The 6,000-nt window shown below is 34.9% G+C and overlaps 1 protein-coding gene across 2 annotated transcripts in view; it reads right to left on the minus strand.

Annotated features, from left to right (window-relative positions):
• The window catches only part of LOC107037098 (cGMP-dependent protein kinase, isozyme 2 forms cD4/T1/T3A/T3B), a 49,815-nt gene that overhangs the window by 31,318 nt on the left and 12,497 nt on the right, over window positions 1–6,000 (minus strand). Inside the window, exon 1 of one of the 2 annotated variants that reach the window (XM_015255459.2) lies at window positions 3,923–3,971. The exons of the other annotated variant lie outside the window; for it this stretch is intronic. The gene's annotated coding sequence lies outside the window, so the exon portion shown is untranslated. Of the gene's footprint in view, window positions 1–3,922; window positions 3,972–6,000 lie in introns of those variants that run through there. 2 annotated transcript variants of the gene reach the window in all.

Raw genomic sequence — 6,000 nt, forward strand, 5'->3', positions numbered from 1 at the left:
GAAATTGGGCCAAGGGGGTCAATTACTGGGCATACGGAAGGATTTACTGTTTTTTGTTGGCCCCATGGGGTTTTGACCTGTTTTTTTACGATAAGAAAATGATCTTTTTTTATTCTTCTCATGAAATGAATTTCATCTTCGAAATAAAAAAAAATGTAAAAAAACGAATAAGTGATAATTTTTATCGGAATAGTTGGGATCATTACGTCCGCGATAAACTAGACGAGTGAAATTCCACTGACGTTTGGATAATATTTTTTTCCTCTCGCCGAGTGCCCGATGCACTTGGCTCATCTACCTGTCTTATTTATTTATTTATTTATCTTTCCGTACGTCGGTATGTAAACTGGCTCTATGCCAACCACTCGTCCATGCTGAACGCATCTAATTTGCATGCCTCTGTAGCATGTTTTGGATTTATAGTGGAGTCACTAATCGCAAATCTTAAAAGTAGGATATTATAAATAGTTTTGTCCATTAGATAATGAATAAATCATTTTGGACGTTTCTATGCGTTGCGCAATGTCATGAATAAGGAATGGAGTTTTCCATGCTGTCAATCAAAACGACATTTTGTCAGACAATTTTCTTTCTCCATTTTTGCTTCCAAATGGAAATATTTTCTTCGTGAAATCGGAAATTTTCAATTTTTTGTGTCAGAATAGCTCATTTTGCCCTCAATAATTTTTTCATAACTGAAAAAAATGGTAGGGAACTTGCATGAATTTTTTTTCAATTTTCCAATAACAAGTTTCCGACTGAATAATTCATTTTTCATTCACAGACGTTCGAAATATTCCTCATTAATTAATAATTGATTGTTAAGTATTGAGGATGTCAAACGCTTTGAAATCGCTAATGACGTCACATAGACGGTTGAGCGCTGGAGCAATCACAGAATGGCTCGAGCCGACCTAACCTAATCTTGAGGTGCGCCTCGGCCAATGGAGGACAACTCCCCCCCACTCTCTTATTTTTCGACCAACGAGACCGAACGCGCGCTACAGTGCGCTGTAATTTTAACAATCATAATTGAAAATTTCAAAATTAAATTAATCATGAATTAAATTTGCCGCCTCAGAGGACTGGAACCAATGAGAAATAAGCGTGACAGCCTTGCGAGATATCGATAGTTATCGACTTTAAGGGTGCCAAGTGAATTTGGTGATGACCTTGAAAATTGACATTCACCAACAAAGTTATAATTTTTTTAATCAATAGTATTAGACAGATGGTGAACATCGGTGACAATTTTAAAATTTTAGAACTTATGGATATCAAGAAATTAAATAAACAAAATCAGTCTTATACACGGCCTCTTATGGAGTTTTGATTAAATTGAACGTTTCAACCCCTTAGGAACTCAAGAAAAATTTGAAAAAATTTGAAGATATGGCGAATGATGTGTTCAATGTGATGGCGACAAAAAACAATGGGGTACCGGGGTGAATAAGAGAGATATTTCAACCCGCCGTACCCATTTGATCCCATGCTTTCTCGAGGTTCGTCACGCGAAATAGAGGATTTTCCGCATTTATTTTCTCGATCTCTAGTTCCGATTGCGGGTTTGAAATTTCGTCGGATGGATGAATACATATTTCTCCAATGATGGAGGTAAAGGAAAATTTTTTTTTGAATCTTTTTTCAAATTCACTTGGCACCCTTAAGTGTATGTTCTTTTTAGAATAGGACTAGCATAAGAAGGTGCGCTTCGCGCGCCAAGCGCCTTGCAGGTTAGACCGGATATGACGTGCATAGACATCGATTATTTTCATAAATCGAGAAAAAATGATCGATATCTCGCAGTTTGATCATCCTTTAGTGATAAGGATGAAGCGTTACCTGACCGTTTTCGTGACATCATGACCGGAAAATTGGCCTCGAAAACGACTGATTTCAACTACTCATCATAAGACATGTAGGCAATATTTCTCCATAATTGTCGCCGTTTATCTATCCATATATTATGAGGAATGTGTGAGTAGCGGAATTAGAAAGAATTGAGATTCATGCAAGTTCCCTATTGTTTAAATGAACCCAATTGTAAATTAAAATATTCTTCCCGAGGTCATCTTGACCGAGATCGATTTTGAAATCAATATTCACGGAAAGGCCAGAAGTTTCAATGAATCATTGAATTCGGTTTAAAATACATCATCACAGAATTCCACTCAGAAGCAAATTCGTAATTCATTAGCAAAAATATACGGAGTATGCTGTGCCGAAAACAATTTTTCACTTGAAATATCTCTTTTTTTAGGCCCGCGATTATTCCGAAATAACTCTACCCCAAAAAATGCCTCACACTGCCTCCTGAGCCGCCCTCAACGCTCCGAATATCTAATTAATCTCCGAAAAAATTCACAACCTCAAAAATCCCCAACATAACCTCAAAAAAAATCACCCCTCCCGCTTTATAATTCCCGTCAATTTTCCCCACTAGCAATTAGTCAGATGATTACAAATGAATTGGCTGCATTTAAATACCAGAAAAAAAATGGCGGCCATTAAACGAAAGTGCATATTAAAACCGGGATTTTTTGAATCGCTCAGCAATGCACATAACGAGAGGGTACGATACCGCGAGCAAGGGGGGGGGGCGAGGGTATGGGGAGGTGAGCATTTAAGTTATAACCGTGGATGTAAAACGAGTTCGAGAACGCTAACAGTCAACCGGTTAGTCCTGAAGATACTGAGAAGAATGAGTAAAGACACGAACTTGTGCTACCGACCATTTACAGCAGGTGTTTTGTGTATCAGACAAGTGCAAAATTTGTTACTTAATGTGAGATTTTATCACTGTTTTGAGGTTTTGAAAAAATCTGGAAAATTAATCTGCTTTAGCTTTGTAATCGTTTCAAATTTAAGTATGTAGCCAAGTTTTTCTTCAATTGTTCACTAATGAATGGATGGAATCGAATTTTTTTCTTGTCAAATGTAGGTATTGTTGAGCCCTATCGATCGCCATTAATTAAAATATAATTCATTGATTAGTTTTTTTAATTGTCGATTTTTTTCGAAAATCGGTTGCCCCACGATAACTACAAAAATGTTTTGAATTGATTGAATGATGGCTTGAAAAATTTGTTTGGATGCCCGTTTGACCGAGTTCGAAGATGAAGGCGATAGCAATAATCGTTATTTTCATGTATTTGAAAATCTGCAAATATTTTGCATGTTTTGAAAATTAGAATTCCGGGGATATCTTTGAATATCATGCCTCGAATGAATACAATCATAGCTTAAAATGTTTGTTTCAATGCCATTAATGTGAAGTTGAAAGATGATTACGATAGCTACATTGGTTGATTTGATTTTTATGATGATTGTTGAAAATTTCGAATTTTTCATGAATTTTCCTGAAAGTTAACTTGCTTATTGGTTTCTTCAAATGTGATGGTTCAAATTCATTCAAGTATGTGTAAATAAAATTGTTCTATTAACATTTTATCGTAGGGTTGAGGGGAGATATAGAACCGTAAAAAAGACAATCGGTTGTATAGAACAAAGGGATAATAAGAATAATGATGATGATAACATTCAACTAAGTTGAAAATCTGACAAAATTATTTAAAAAGAAATCTTATTCAATTTGATAAACTGAAATAAACATTGAATTATTCATGACAGAAGGAAATTATGTACATAATAACCACTCGGAATCGTATTGTTAATTTATTAGCAGAAATAACTATACGATATGCCACGCAAGAGCAATTCCCCACTAGTTTTTCCTTCAACTTTTGTTGATAAAAATTATCAACATCTTATTGTTGAATGAATCTTCTCATACTTGAATAATTTAATTCTCAATAATATATTTCTAGGAATATATCTTTACAACTCATCCCGTACAAAGAAATTCCACCACCTAATCAAATGATGCTTAATCCGATAATATTTCATCAAATCATCACTCTACCGGAAGTTCAAACAGGAAAGGGGATTTAATTCTCGCGTGGGTAGACAGTCTCTCACTGGGAAAAAATATTAAGCGCCCGTAACTCCTCGCTACAACCACTGCAATTGAAATTAGAATCACAAAGTGAGGACTAGAAATGAAAATTTCAGGCGCAACTCAACGAAAGCCTAAAAATAACTTAAATCACATGCATAACACTTCCGCAGTCTCTCGGTGCGTCTAAATAATCCCGCGCGTCAGGTCTCCGACAGAGTGCACTCCAAGTATAAACCCAACAGCGAATATAACCTCAAAAGACTGTGTAAACCTCATGACATTGGTTTTCAAATAAATGCGTCAGATCCGATCAATTAGCCCCTCATGTATAGATATTCCAAATTTTTATTTTTTTCCTCATTGAAGTAGTTTTGAAGAAAATTGCGAGCCAATAAAAAACATTGGCTAGTTAGTACTTTTTTTAAAATAAATTTTTGAAAAATCACCCCTGAAAAAAAGGCGTTATCCCCCCTATTTCATTATTTCCAAAAAATTTTATCACCAATCGGTAGCAAATTGTTTGAAGATTTTTGCGACTTAAGAAAAAATCGTCAATGCACTCCTATTATTGTGTAAATTAACAATTCCAATTTCAACTGAAAACCAGAGTTGATGACCAGAGTTTGTAGCAGAGATGTCAGACAAGATATGAATGTTTTTTTTGGCTCAAATGAAAGAGCGGGTCGAGAAATGGCGTGCNTTTTATGATGATTGTTGAAAATTTCGAATTTTTCATGAATTTTCCTGAAAGTTAACTTGCTTATTGGTTTCTTCAAATGTGATGGTTCAAATTCATTCAAGTATGTGTAAATAAAATTGTTCTATTAACATTTTATCGTAGGGTTGAGGGGAGATATAGAACCGTAAAAAAGACAATCGGTTGTATAGAACAAAGGGATAATAAGAATAATGATGATGATAACATTCAACTAAGTTGAAAATCTGACAAAATTATTTAAAAAGAAATCTTATTCAATTTGATAAACTGAAATAAACATTGAATTATTCATGACAGAAGGAAATTATGTACATAATAACCACTCGGAATCGTATTGTTAATTTATTAGCAGAAATAACTATACGATATGCCACGCAAGAGCAATTCCCCACTAGTTTTTCCTTCAACTTTTGTTGATAAAAATTATCAACATCTTATTGTTGAATGAATCTTCTCATACTTGAATAATTTAATTCTCAATAATATATTTCTAGGAATATATCTTTACAACTCATCCCGTACAAAGAAATTCCACCACCTAATCAAATGATGCTTAATCCGATAATATTTCATCAAATCATCACTCTACCGGAAGTTCAAACAGGAAAGGGGATTTAATTCTCGCGTGGGTAGACAGTCTCTCACTGGGAAAAAATATTAAGCGCCCGTAACTCCTCGCTACAACCACTGCAATTGAAATTAGAATCACAAAGTGAGGACTAGAAATGAAAATTTCAGGCGCAACTCAACGAAAGCCTAAAAATAACTTAAATCACATGCATAACACTTCCGCAGTCTCTCGGTGCGTCTAAATAATCCCGCGCGTCAGGTCTCCGACAGAGTGCACTCCAAGTATAAACCCAACAGCGAATATAACCTCAAAAGACTGTGTAAACCTCATGACATTGGTTTTCAAATAAATGCGTCAGATCCGATCAATTAGCCCCTCATGTATAGATATTCCAAATTTTTATTTTTTTCCTCATTGAAGTAGTTTTGAAGAAAATTGCGAGCCAATAAAAAACATTGGCTAGTTAGTACTTTTTTTAAAATAAATTTTTGAAAAATCACCCCTGAAAAAAAGGCGTTATCCCCCCTATTTCATTATTTCCAAAAAATTTTATCACCAATCGGTAGCAAATTGTTTGAAGATTTTTGCGACTTAAGAAAAAATCGTCAATGCACTCCTATTATTGTGTAAATTAACAATTCCAATTTCAACTGAAAACCAGAGTTGATGACCAGAGTTTGTAGCAGAGATGTCAGACAAGATATGAATGTTTTTTTTGGCTCAAATGAAAGAGCGGGTCGAGAAATGGCGTGC

Source organism: Diachasma alloeum, unplaced genomic scaffold, assembly GCF_001412515.2.
Source record: "Diachasma alloeum isolate Michigan unplaced genomic scaffold, Dall2.0 Dall_scaffold_00213, whole genome shotgun sequence".
Taxonomy (NCBI): Eukaryota; Metazoa; Arthropoda; class Insecta; order Hymenoptera; family Braconidae; genus Diachasma; species Diachasma alloeum.